Source organism: Ambystoma mexicanum, chromosome 5q, assembly GCF_040938575.1.
Source record: "Ambystoma mexicanum isolate Mex_15411 chromosome 5q, UKY_AmexF1_1, whole genome shotgun sequence".
In the NCBI taxonomy this organism is placed as follows: domain Eukaryota; kingdom Metazoa; phylum Chordata; class Amphibia; order Caudata; family Ambystomatidae; genus Ambystoma; species Ambystoma mexicanum.
In genome coordinates this window covers 871,233,126-871,246,810 of record NC_090933.1, presented here as the reverse complement: position 1 = coordinate 871,246,810, position 13,685 = coordinate 871,233,126, and the positions used below count along the sequence as shown (strand labels likewise).

Below are 13,685 nucleotides of genomic sequence, written 5' to 3'. Positions count from 1 at the left end.
TGTAGTCCATTTGTGTCAGCTGAAGTACGTGTTCCCACTTATTCGGAGACAAGAACGTTTTAACTCTGTTCACTTAATATTTTAGGTAGCATTTCGAAAGAGCGATGCCCATCATTCGTATGACATCTTGATGTTGATGGCTGCCTGTTTGAGTGGGCAAATAAGCTCTATCAAAGGGGGTTCCCTCAAGGATCATTCCTGTGGTTTTGGGGATTGGTGTGCAGAGTTTCTGATTCCCCGACACAAGAGATTGCCTGAGGAGTATGGTATGTTGGCTCACTGTGATCAGGATTTGTGACACCTTCTCAGATGCCTTGATGCCAGTGTAACTTATGGTCAGTGTCTCACCTTTCATCGTGATTCGAGTGCAGTGTTCTGTGACATTGCAAACAGGTGTAAGTGTATGTCCTTTCAAGGATGTGCTTGTTCCTCAAGACCCTGGAGTAGTAGATGAACATGGCCTGTTGCCTCAATATAACCAGGTTTCGTGACACTTTCACCAGGCCTGGGTGTCAGTATTGGTGAGAGTTGTTTGTCAGAATGGTCAGGTATCAAACCCTACTTCCATTTGTGGTATATGCGAGGGGTCAGCAATGCGCGGCGGACAACTGTTTGAAGATCTTTCAAAATATGCCATTTTATTTTAAAAGAAAATGTATCAAAATGCCTCACTTTCCCTACTCTGTTGAGGAATTCACTGCCTATTATAAAAGCTAAGCGAACACATTTACACAGGATACCTGGCCTTCACACTAAACAACAAAACACATAAATAAAAGGTATGGCAATTCAATAGAACATAAAATTATAAATTACTCACCGTAGTGACCAACATACTCCTAGTCCATAGTCCCATTTCCTCCATACTGTATGGGCGCTAGGGACGGGAAACAGAACTTTTTTGACCAAAAAAAATAATCTTCCCCTTTAAATTTAGATGCGCGTGGGGACGGGTGCCCGCCCCCGGGCACATGCGCTTCCCTGACTCTGCCCACCGGTGCCACTCCTCAGTCCTAATGAATTTTTTTTTTTTTTAAGGTGGAGGATGGTGGGATTTATGGAAGAAAGGGCACTATGGACTAGGAATATGTTAGTCACTACGGTGACTAACTTATTACTCCTACGCCCCGTCCCCTCTCCTCCATACTGTATGGGCGACTACAACAGAATGAAGCCCTGGGGAGGAGAGTTGCTCCTCTAGGTGAACAGGTTTCTGAAAACTGCCTGGCCAAATGCTGGTTCTGATCTGGCACTGGCGTCCAAGCAATAGTGCTTGCAAAAGGCCGATGGAGAAGTCCAAGTAGCCTCCTTGCTGATTGTCTGCCATGGCACGTGCTTTTGGAAAGCCACAACCGTGGCTTTGGCTCTGATTGTATGGGCATGCATGTTTGCTGGGAGGGTCATGTGTTGCCCCTCATAAGCTTCCTTGATGGCCTTACGCATCCGCCTAGCTATTGACGCCTTGGATGCTTGGCCGCCTGGTTTTGATCCACTGAAAATGACAAACAGGGCATCCAATTTGCAGAAGGTCTGACTAGTCCTGTCTAGGTAGAATCTAAGGGCATGTCTGACATCCAGACAGTGCTAAACTTTCTCTGCCTCATCCTTCAGATTCGAAAAGAAGGTAGGGAGTACCATCTCTTTGTTAAGGTGAAAAGATGACATGACCTATGGGAGGAATGACGGGTGCGTCGTTAGCACCACTTTGTCCCAGTGGAATGTTGTATATGTTTCTGAAGCCACCTGGGCCTGGATCTCACTGATTCTGCACGCTGAAGTGAGGCCAACCAAGAGGGGAGTTTTAATGGTAACGATGTCCACTGATACCATGGGCTCGAAGGGCTTTTGGGCCAGGGCGCCCAGGACCATGTTGAGGTCCTAGACCGGGTGTAGTCGCTTGACTGGAGGATCCAATCTGGTCAGGGCAGCTAGATGTTTCTGGACCACTGGACTCGAGGAGAAGAGGTTATCTCTGGAGTTTCTATAAGCCCCAATGGCCACCAGATAAGTAAGGCAGGTGTCTACCTGCACACCTGAATGCGCCAAGTGTGCTGAAAATGACAAGACATTGTCTAATGTGCATGCCAGACAGTCTATCTCTTTTGCCTTGGCCCAGTGACAGAACCTGGTCCATTTGCTCCTGTATGGACTCCTAGTGGAGCTGCTTCTAGCCCCCTGAATGTCCACGTTGTGCTGTGACAAGTATAGATGCCTCAGGGTTATGTGCTCAGGAACCAAGCTGATAGGGCTAACCACAGTGTCACCCTGCTGGGATAATAAGGGCACTGGACCCATTGTGAGGAGGACTGGAGGTTGATCCGACAGTTGGAGGAGCTTTGAGAACCAAGGTCTGGCCGGCCACCCGGGTGCAATCAAGATGAGGCAAAGCCGCTGCGACTCCTTGACCTTGCAAATGACCCTGTGCATCAACGGGGTCGGAGGGAAAGTGTATGCCCACATGTCGTTCCAGTGAATCTGCAACGCCTCCCCCAGTGAGCCTCTGCCCTGTCTCATCCAGGAGAACAAAAAGGGGGGCTCCAACCACATGTACATTTGTTGGCATTACATTTCTGTTAAGATGCCTATGTTGTTTTGTTAATTCTGTTTCATTAAAGTGCTTCAAATAGTAAGCCAAGTATCCTTATCGAGGAGACATTTTACTGCAGAGTAAATCAGATGTCTTAAATTACTGCTTTATTGTAGTCGCAGTCATTTTATTAATTTTTTTTGATTTTTCTTAATACAAGTCGTAATCTACAACAATAATCATACAAAAATAAATGCAGTATAGAAGATAACCAATTTCAAAATCATTGGTGGGTTAGTACTGTCTATGTGCTACAAAGTCACATCATAACATGCAAGAAAAAAATATTTAGAAATATTTGTTGTACACAAATGGGTTTCAACAACCAAAAGAACCATCAATTGCCTGACAAAATCAAACAATCAACCCAAGTCATTATTTGTTCGGTATTTGTTTCCTCGTATTTTTCAAAGAGAAAAGGCATCTCAAAGTTTTTGAAGGCTGAAATACCAAGTGTGTTGGTCCAGTAGTTTAGAAAACGAATTAGTTGCTTTAATGTACTAGAAGGACCAACTCTAAAAAAGAGGGTAAGGGAGAAATAAATTCAACAGAGGACCAAAAACCATTGGTCTACGCCAGGAAGAGGAGCCCCCTTAGAAGTTGGTATGGACAGTGAAGCAAACTCAGGGCTCTGTCCAAGGGCGTTTTGGCTGCTTGTTGGTGAGCCTTTGTCTTGGCCTCTGGATTTTGTCTCTCTGGAAGGGTCAGGTAGAGAGGGGTAACAAAGGAAAGAAAAGAAGAGAGAGGGAAAATAGGTGAGACCTATAATTAGTCTCTCAAACCTTTTAAAAAAACAAATGCTATATACAATAATAAAAAATTCCTGCCTGGCGCAAGGCCATGGCAGAGGATACTTGCATCTTAACAAGATTAAAGTACAAAATCAGCCGTAGTCTGATCTGTTTGTGTGGAACTGGGCAGAGGCTGACCTGTGGGGTGGGTCCCGGAGGGCACAGCTGGGATAAGAGAGGTGTCCTGGAGTCACGTCCTTCAGGTATTGCGAGACAGGAAGGGGCTGCTTCTGTCTGGATTCTGCAAGGCTGGGGTGTGTCTTAGAATTTAGAAAAGGCTCTTAGCCGTTCACTAGGGCTATAAAGAGACAGGACAGACAAATAGACTCTTTGTAAATGGTTGTGCAGACAGTAGGCTGGCATGTGCAGTGTAGAAGGGTGGTAAAGGACCATACCTGCACTGCAGGTTGCAAAGGTCAAGCCTGGCCAGCGGTATGGATAGCTGGAAACAAAGACGTCCCCTGGGACTAGTCTCGGGGACGTAGAGCCCTGGTAGTCGGACTCGTAGCTGTTGGCAAAAGAGTGGGGTGGGGGGAAAAGGAGAGAGAAATAGGGAGGGAAATAGAGAGGAATCATAGTTAAATCTCGAGTGGGTGGTCAAATTCGTTCGTATCTGGACACAAAACTAACAAGGAGGCAGCTGTGCCGACACTTGCTGCTTACCTCGGTCCAGTTCGAGCCCTGTTCGGCGAGCAAAATGCTCGGGGCTAGATCATGCAGGGTTGGTGTGGACGTGGTGCCCTGAGATTGCCAAAATTGAGCTGTGCTGCAGTCTGTACTGGGAGCATGCGCGGGGAGCTAGTTGTAGTACTTTCACGCATGTGCATAGAGAGGGTGTCTTGCTGGTTGGGGTAGCAACACGAGTGGGACCGCTCCTGTTGCTCGAGGTTCGGGCAGCCAAACAATGCTGCGCGAAGGGCTAACCACTGGAGGTTGATCCACCATGGCGCAATCAGGATGAGGCGAAGCCGCTGCGACTCCTTGACCTTGCAAATGACTCTGTGTATCAATGGGGTCGGAGGGTAAGTGTATGCCCACATGTCGTTTCAGTGAATATGCAACGCCTCCCCCAGTGAGCCTCTGCCCTGTCCCATCCAGGAAGCATAATGGTGACCTCTCCTGTTGCTCCAGGCGGCAAATGGGTCCACCTGAGGATGTCCCCATTCTTTGAAAATCTCCCTCAGGACCGTCTTGCTCAACTGCCATTCATAGTTGTCGATCCCCCAACCTGTCCGCCTCCAGGTTCGACTCCCACCGGGAGGTGGACAGCTGATCGTTAGATGTTGTGCGACAGTGTTCACTCCCATATGTCGATGGACAACCTGCAAAGAGCAGACAACCTGGTACCCCCTTGCTTGTTGATGTAATACATGCAGGTGGAGCTGTCTGTTTGAATGCAGACTTGCCTGTTGGCGACCATCGGTAGGAAAGCTTTGAGGGGAAGACAGATGGCCATCATCTTGAGCTTATTCATGTGATCTAGCTGCTCCTGCATTGACCAAAGTCTGTGGACACGGATTGTCCTGGGTAACGCCCCATCCTTTCAAGACCAGTCCGTGGCAATGGTGACTGCCGTGCGCTGGACTCCCTCGGGAGACTCTACTCGTATTAGACAGTCATCAAGGTATGGGTAAAGGTGGTGGCCCTGCGCTCTAAGCAGGGCTGCTACAGCGTCCATTAACCTTGTAAAGACCCCCAGGGCCAAATTGAGGCCAAATGGGAGGCCCTTGTATTGGAAAAGAAAGCCCATGATTCTGAACTGGAGGAAGGAACAATGGGGCTCCCAAATCGGTACATGCAGGTAAGCATCTTTCAGATCCAGGGAGTACATCCAGTCTCCCCCATACAGTGCCTCAGCAATGAGTGCTAGTGTAACCATCTTGAGCTTTTGAAGGGGTAGGGAAAGGTTCAAGGTTGAAAGGTCTAGTACAACTCTCAGGCCGGCCTGGTTCTTTTTCTGTATGGCAAAGATACAGGAATAGAAGCATATGCCTCGCTGTGAGGCTGGAACCTCCCCCACCGCCTGACTTGCCATGAGCGAGCGGATATCCGCCAGAAGAGTTGCTGTCCCAATCTCAGGGAATGCGGGGTGAAGGGAAGAGGAAATGGAGGTATTGTCAGGCGGAAGCCCATGGAAACCACTGAGAGAATCCATGGGTCCGCCAACCTTGTCCGTCAGGAATGAATGTGAAGGACAAGCCTGCCCCCCACCAGAGAACTGTGGGTCTGGAAGGCACGGTTACTGTTTCTTTCCTTCTGAGGCTGGTAACTGGGAGGAGAACTGGAAGAACCCCTTGTGTAACGATTTGTGCTGCTTGCTTCGGTGCTGGCAGGGGGACCTGTCCGGCTGCCTAGAACTGCGTTCCGGAAAGCCCCTGAAGCCACCAAAGGTACGACCTCTGTCAGAGCGTGGGTGACTCTGGCTGTAGGGCTTGGCCGCAGACTTAGTTAGGATTGAGCAAGACTTAGCTGTTTGGGAGCCGTTTTTCTTTTTTATCAAGCTCCTTGTCTGTAGTTGAATGAAACAAGCCCCCCCCCTTGAATAGCAGGTGGAGAATGCGTTCCTGTTGCCTTAAGCCAAGCTGTCCTCCTCGTGTCAGTGGCAACACAGGTAGCCCTGCCTGCAGTGCCTATATGTGCCACTGTCAACTCCATGATGTTCTGGGCTACTATTTTAGCCTCTGCAAGGCCTGCCTTGAATATCGCCTGACTGTGGGCCGGAAGCTCAGGAAGGAACTCTGTAATCTCCTGCAATAGCTTTTGGTTTACTGCGGCTAGCATAGCGTCCGTATTAGCCTGCGGCAAGTGTAGCGTAGCATTAGAGTATATCTTTTTGCCAAAGGCCTCTGAGTTTTTCTTCCTTGCCTAAGAGGACCGAAGTAGGTGTAGCCGTGGAGGATTGTGGCTTAAGAGTACACATAGATGCCACTGCTATAACCGAAGAGTGAGGTTGCGGGTGCACCGACAGTACGAGAGCGTCCCCCTCTGCATGCAGATATTTAGCATCCAGGCACTTATTTGTAGGCTGCGTAGAGTTTGGTTTTACCCAGCCCTTCCTTGCCAATGACTCAACATCCTTCTGTAATGGGATACTGTTTTCGTGATTGACAGGATGGTAAGGACCTCAGCCAAGACCCCTGCATCTTGTTGCTCAGCCTGCGACAGCAGGATCCCCCCAAGTATCCCGCCACACCTGCCAGTCTTTCATGGAAAGCCCTAGCTGAAGAGTTTTCTAGATCTTCCTCATCTGGGGTGCACCGCGGGTGGAGCCGCCCTGATGATCTGTGCCTGGGGTATAGCGGGAACCTGGATCACAGTGGTATCTGTGTATGAACCACTGCAGGTGGTTGACTGGGTGCCATAAGGAGCATGTCTTGGATGACCCCCCCCAAGTATGGTCCCCATTTGAGGTGACCACATGAGGAACTTCTCGAAGAACCTGTCCTTGCATGCTGGCGTAGAGCTTACTTGCATGGGTACATGTCCCTGGACTTGCACCTGTTTAGCTCTAATCGCCCCCTATCTTGGGTAGCTGGGGTCTGTGTATCGCCCCTGCGTGGAAACATTTGGGTTTGCAGTAGACCAAGTGACCGGTGTAGTCCAATCACACACTGATGGGCGTTCCGATGCCTGCGCACTGAAATGGAGAGGTTCAGGATGCACCTCCATTTTGTCTGGCCTGGAGGCCATTTTGTCTTGTACCGCGCCACATTCTTGCTGCATGACAATTGTCGTACTGGGATCAGTCTCCGCCTGCTTGCTTGACTGCAAAGGCTCAGACCTTCCCTGCACCTGAGGCAAGGGACCTGGGAGGCAGAGTGCCCTTGGCAATGACGCCGGTAGTGCTGGAACTACATTTAGGCGCCCCGTCAGGTTTACGCCCGGTGTTCGAGCTAAGCCCCTCGGGGAGATCCCTGGTAGCAGAGCTTTGTGGCCCGTCGGCTGCTGGACTGGGTGGATCCTTCTACCCCTCAGCCGTGTGGCCGGTAGCTCGTAGAGCTTCGGTGCCCATGCTGGTAGAAGGGCCTAGAAGGCCCTTCCCGCTTGGAAAGTTCCCAGGGAAGGAGTCGACCCTGCGGTGTGCAGAGGAGAACAGTGCACCTACCTTTTTACGACCTCGAGAAGTGCTTCCTCATCCTGGCCAAGCGGTTCTTCAGCGAGCGCAGGGTGAGCGCATTGCACGCCGAGCAACCGTGGTCCTCACAAGGCACCGGAGGCAGAGCGTGTGTGGATCCGAAGTGGGAAAGGAACCCTTACAGGCCGCACACCTGCTGAATCCAACCGCTATCAACATGTGCCGGGGAGAAGCGTGGCACTGAAGGAAAGAGTACTTAGACTCTGAATGAAATTAGCTATATGGAAAGAAAGGTAGAAAAAAATCATTGGGCCTCATTATGAGCTTGCCGGTCCGGTAACAACGGTACCGAAAAGCTTGCTGGTACTGTTGTAATCGGACCGGCAAACTACCTGCTCTGACCTGGCAGGCGGACCGGCACCCGCGAGCAATGGGCAATTACCAGGTCCAGCGTGGCCAGAATGCCCCGGTAATTGCCCATTGCCGGTAATGTCATGACTTGGTGGCAGCCATTCCGGTATTTACGGGCACGGCTACCGCCATTGTCATAATGAGGCTCAGTGTCTTGGGAGTATAGCTCAGGGGCAACAAGCTCGCCTTGGAAGCAAAATGACACGGAGCACCACAGGTTTGATCCCCGGGTCCGTGCTTAGAAACTTCTTGGTATTAAGCGCGTTATAAATAACCTATAATATCATATCTGTGGGGAAGTCGTAGCATGGTATTATGAGTAAAAGATAAGGCTTCAACCACAGCCTAAGGTGAAAGAGGTCGGCTCCTGTAGACGCGGTAAAGAGGATGGGCAGTGGTGCCGGTGGGCGGAGTCAGGGGAATGCAGGCTCCCAGGGCCACGCCCCTGCACGCATCTAAATTTAAAGGGGAAGATCATTTATTCTGGTGAAAAAGGTTCTGTTTCCCATCCTTAGCAAGGGACGCCCATACAGTATGGAGGAAAGGGGCTGGGACGTAGGAGTACAATATGCACATTTCCTAAATGACCTTCTGAAGTCGTGGGAGATTTCCCTTCTCCAGGATTTAAAGTCACTTTATAAAAATGTTCAACCTTGAAAAAGACAGGTCCTAACTCTGTAAAGTTAAAGCAAAAGTTCATCAACAAAAAGTTCCAGTTATTATCTCCTCCTTTTAACAAAAGTTCTACTCCTCCTTTTGTGTGAAGTTTTCCACTTTTTCCTTCAAGCTAAATAGCCCCATTGGTATTCCTGGCCACGATGCTTTGTCAATCCCACAGGAAGATTTGCCACAGTTCAAAAGAAAATACAGTATCCACACTGTTAATAGTACACAGTCCTTGATTAACAGTTACAATTCTTTAAATATGGTTGTAACAGTTAACATGGTATATTTGTCGGAATGACTTCTTAATACTGCTGCTTCTACTTCAACCACTATATTTGTTCTTATTTTTACAATGAGAAAGGTCACCTTTGTTCCATAGTAGTTCACATTGGTTTCGACAACTGCAATGTATCATCTACTGACAATCAAATGTACCTTGGGAAATACTTTGTACTACTGCCACAACTTCAATGACTTTTAGACAGCCTGATAAAATAGCTTGGACAATTCTTCAACCTCCTCAGGTAGGCTAGGCACTCTTCCTTCAAACTGTTTTCTTTAAAGGGGTAGCCTCTTAGCCTCTCTTGTATAACTGTCAACAATAGTAACCTGAGTTCGCCTTCAAGGCTCCCTTCTCTCTGGCCTCCACAGTTGGGGGCATTACAGGTTCAGTCTACTTTAAAATGTTCTTCACAGGCAGCCAATTCTCCTTCCCCAACTTTACCTGCACCTTGCTGACAGCCTTCCGACCAACACTTACCCAGAAGCCTTGGTACCCCCTCTTTCAGCCTCAGTTAACAGTTGTATACTTGTTGGTGTATGCCAATTAACTTCACATTATTGCTATTTTGCTTTAAACTCTGAGAAAGTTTCAGCTTCACACCTAATATAGGGTACCTCTTGGCTTTAGCCAATGCTTGTTCTCTTCATTTATTTTTTTATACTCTTGTGAATGAAAGGTATGTCACTTATATACAAAGTATAATGCTCAGTCTTTCAGGAGAAACCACAGTTAGGTCCACACAACCACTCTTTGATGTAATTTTCTAGCTTTAAAGGTGGTTGTGAAATTGTATTCCCATAGAAGCAAAGGATTCAGGGTTCCTTGGGGAATCACAATAAGGCACACACCATTCATTAACGTAGTTTTCCAAAGATAAAGATTGTAACTTTGAAATGGTCACTGTTAAGTGTTCTGTAATGGTCTTTGCAGTGTTCCCTTTTATTAACTAGGGGCACACAACCACTTCTTGAACATCAATAGGCTTTCGTAAAAAGAACAATGGGCTGTGACAGTGTTAGCTTCCTACGTGAGCAAGAAGCCTTTTCTTCAATACGTATGTTACATTTCCATAGTTTAAATGATCTTTAATACAGCGGTCCACTTCTATGCATTGAAAATCATATGCGAGTGGCAGAGGAGCTGGTTCCTGCTACGGGCAAGGCTTGCCCAATGCTCTAGAACACTGTGCTTCACTCACTGGCTTCTGAAGCATTTTCTCCGCGGGTCACAATGTTTTCCCCACTTCTGCTACAACTTCTACTGCTTCTAGCTTGCTGGGTACCCACACCCTTGCCCAGAACGGGTGTCTCTGGGAGGGGCCACACGTCTTGGGAGTTTCCTTTACTCCCGAGACCCTCGACTTGGCAATTACTTATTGCCCCAGTGTTTGACACAGAAATCAGGTTCACATGGGGAAAACTGTTTCTCCGGCGTGTCTAGCGCTGCGCAGCCTCTGCACTTTAGAGTTTGGTAGGACAGGACTCTCAGAACACGCAGGTGAAATCTGATGTCTCCTCGTTCCGGCTTCCCTCTTGCTCGCCCACTTCTGCTTGGTTTGCTAGCCTTGTTTCTTCCTGTAATACTGTAAAGATCTGACATATATGAAAGTGCACAGCAAAGGACTGGGCACTAACCTTGTTCGATGCAGCCTGAGATGTAGCGAGAATCCGCCTGGTTGCCCTGTGCCGTCCCGCTATGTATAGCCAGGAAGGAACAGGGTTTCCACGGAAACCCTCTGGGGAATAAAACTCTGATGTCTTCTGCGGATGTACCCTGGAGTTCTGCCTTTCCTAGTCCAGGTCGTCGGTGAAATGGGAGTCAGTGTTTGCTGAAGTGAGGTAGGCTGCCTGTGTGCAGGTTACTGTGAAATAAAGCATCTTTGTTAGCCAGGACACAAATTCTCTTCTCAATAACAATGCTTCCACTACCTACCTAAGGCTCCTAAGTACTTCCAAATGCTGTCTGCAGCAAAGTGTTGATCTGGTCGACTTTCGATGACTAAAAGAGGGGTTAGAAGGTAAGGATAGAGATGTAAGTGAATGCATGGAAGGGTCCGAAAGTAAAGCGTTCTCCGTATTTCTGGAGCGGCCGTCTTACCCCTTTGATTAGGATATTCTTGTTCAGAAGAAAACGTGAAGGAGGTTTGTAAGACGGGTTCATGTACGATGACTAGCTTGTCTGTTTGCTGCATAAGACTAGATCTGTACTCTTTCAGAAGCAAGTAGATCTATTGGTTGCTAGTAGCGAAAGGAAACAGAAGTCTGATAAGAACACTGATATCGAGTGATTACCTAGGATACGTAGAAGCTAACTCCTTAACCAGAGAAGCAGCTTCAGAGAAGACGTGTGATAATGAAGGCCGTAGGGACAGCGGGGTACAAGAGAACTGGAAGGTAAAGTTAGATTACTCTGAGGAAAGTAGGAAAGGCGTAAGCATGTGAGAAAAATCTGAATAACGAACCTACGAAGCGCTTGCTTGCCAGAGAAGCTACGAGACTATCTGCAGGCTGTGGCTCTGTTTCAGTCCCGGCCGACACAGGGGGAGAGCCCGACAGACACCATGCCAGAAAGAAACTCACACGCCTCCAACGTTGCCATAGGCACCAGCGCTTACATTGATTCATGACACTTCCTTCTGCTTCCACTGCCACAGCCTGCACTCCAGCCAACGTTCCAGCTCCTTTCACTCCTTCCTTTCTCTCCCTTAGGGGGCATTTTATGCCTGCCAAGTTCAGTGATAATTTTCAGGTGTGGGCTATTGGCCTCAATCGCCCGACTACTGCAATGGCTACTAGGCTTAATTGCCTGACTTTGACAACTGCATGCCTCCTCAGCCCTCTTCGTCTGAGTCCCTCTAGGATTCTGGGACTTGTAGTTTCTTTCCACAAAGTTAGGTTTTAGCATATTTAAATTATTTGTAAGGGTAGGTTTAACTCCCTTAAAGTTATTAAGAGAGGGGCTATGAATATTAGCCTTTACAGAGGAAGCTAGTTTATTGAAGACAACATTTCCACATTCCTTTTTTTTTTTTAAACTTTCTTTATTGATTTTCAACAGATTGATAGACCACAAACATATCAGGTACTGCATATACATTACACGTCCATAACTTCCCCCATACCACCCTCCACCCCTACCCCACCCCCCAAGACTCCAATCAACTCCACTGTTCAATATCAAGCCAGTTCAGAGGTCAGGGCTGGCCGATCAACTGAGGGGTCATCCACCGCTCCAAGGTGGAGTAATGGCACGGTCAGCGACACCCAGCGATGTAATTCCTCACTGGAGTCCAGCCTCTGTTCGTGGATAGCGGTTTCCCACGCTCCGGTCTCGGCTGCCATCCACTTGGTGAGGTCGTTCCACCATTGTGCTTCAATCGGGCCTCTGGGGCTCTTCCAACACATGGCTATGCGTCTTTTAGCCGTGATATAAATTAAGTCTTTGAGTCTATTTAGGGGTTTGTTTTTGCGATCACGGCTGCACCTCCCCAGGATGCAGGCCACAGGGCTATGTACGTCCAGTTCAATGTCTGCTTTTGCCACCCTTCCCCGCACCTGTATCCAAAAGGAGCGTATCGCTGGGCAACCCCAGAACATGTGAGTCATTCCCGCCTTCGGCTCATTGCATTTAGGGCATAGCTGGATGGCTGCGCCCTTGAAAGACGATATAGTTTCCGGAGTTAGGTAAGCCCTGTTGGTAATGTATAGTTGGATAAGTTGCAGGCGGGCGTTTCTGGAGATTTTCTTGTGATAGAGGGTTACTCCTTCCCATTCCTTGTCGTCAAATTCCCGGCCCAGTTCGTGTTCCCACTTCCCTCTGCTCCTGAGCTCATTCCTGGTCGTGCCTAACATTAAGGCTTCGTAGAGCCGTGAGGTCTCGTGGCCCCCCTCGGCGGTGTTCAACATAGTCTCAATAATCTCGTCCTCCGCTGCAAGAATGGTCGCCACCGGCCATCTGTCTTTCATGGCCTGGATCACTGCTCTGTGGAGCAGAAATTGTCCTGTAGGTAGCTCCGAGGACTCGCTCAGGTCGGAGAACGCTAGGATTACCCGATCCTGAACCAGGTCTCCGAGGGTGGCCACCCCGCAGGGTTCCCACTGTGCTCGCGTTTCCAGTTGTCCCCACGGGCGATGGGTCATGAGAGCTGCTATGGGGATCTGTGGGGAGTACGGATCAGGGGACCCCAACGTTCTGCAAGCCCTTCTCCAGAGCCGAGTTCCGAGCTGTACCAGATAAGGGTACTGCCTTAGGGCGTCCTCCTTGACCCAGAGTAGGTCCCTGAGTAGGAGGCCTGTCAGAGCTGGTTGGAGAAGTCTGGTATCTGTGGTGATCTCATCGGCCATCCATCGCATCACGTGTCTTAGCTGGCTTGCAAGGTAGTATAGTTCGAAATTGGGGACTTTCAGACCCCCTCTTTCGTAGGGTCTTTGAAGTGTTTCCAGTGCTACCCTGTGCCTGCCCCCCTGCCAGAGGAACTGCCTGCATAGTTTATTGATGTCTCTAAAGAAGGAGGGGGGGATGTTGAAGGGAACGTTGGTGAAATTGTGTAATAGGCGTGGAAGTGCTACCATTTTGAGGAGACCTGCTCTCCCGGCCACGGAAAGCGGAAGCTTCCCCCAAAAGTCCATGGAATTTGCTAGGGCATCTTTAGCTCTGACTGTGTTGAGGATGTGTTCTGTGTGGGGGTTACGGTGTATAGTGATTCCAAGGTATTTAAAGGAGGTCAACTGCCATTGCAGATCTAAGGAGGGCAGGGATCTGAAGTTTTCTCTGTATAGTGCAGCAAGCGGGTAGAGGCAGGACTTGCTTTTGTTGATCCAGATTCCTGTGTGATTTTGGAAGCATTCTAGGGTTTCGAGAATGTAGGGCAAG

The 13,685-nt window shown here is 48.7% G+C and overlaps 1 protein-coding gene across 1 annotated transcript in view; it reads right to left on the bottom strand.

Annotated features, from left to right (window-relative positions):
- TMEM67 (transmembrane protein 67) overlaps nt 1-13,685 on the bottom strand; it is a 2,125,990-nt gene that overhangs the window by 527,259 nt on the left and 1,585,046 nt on the right. The window lies entirely within an intron of this gene.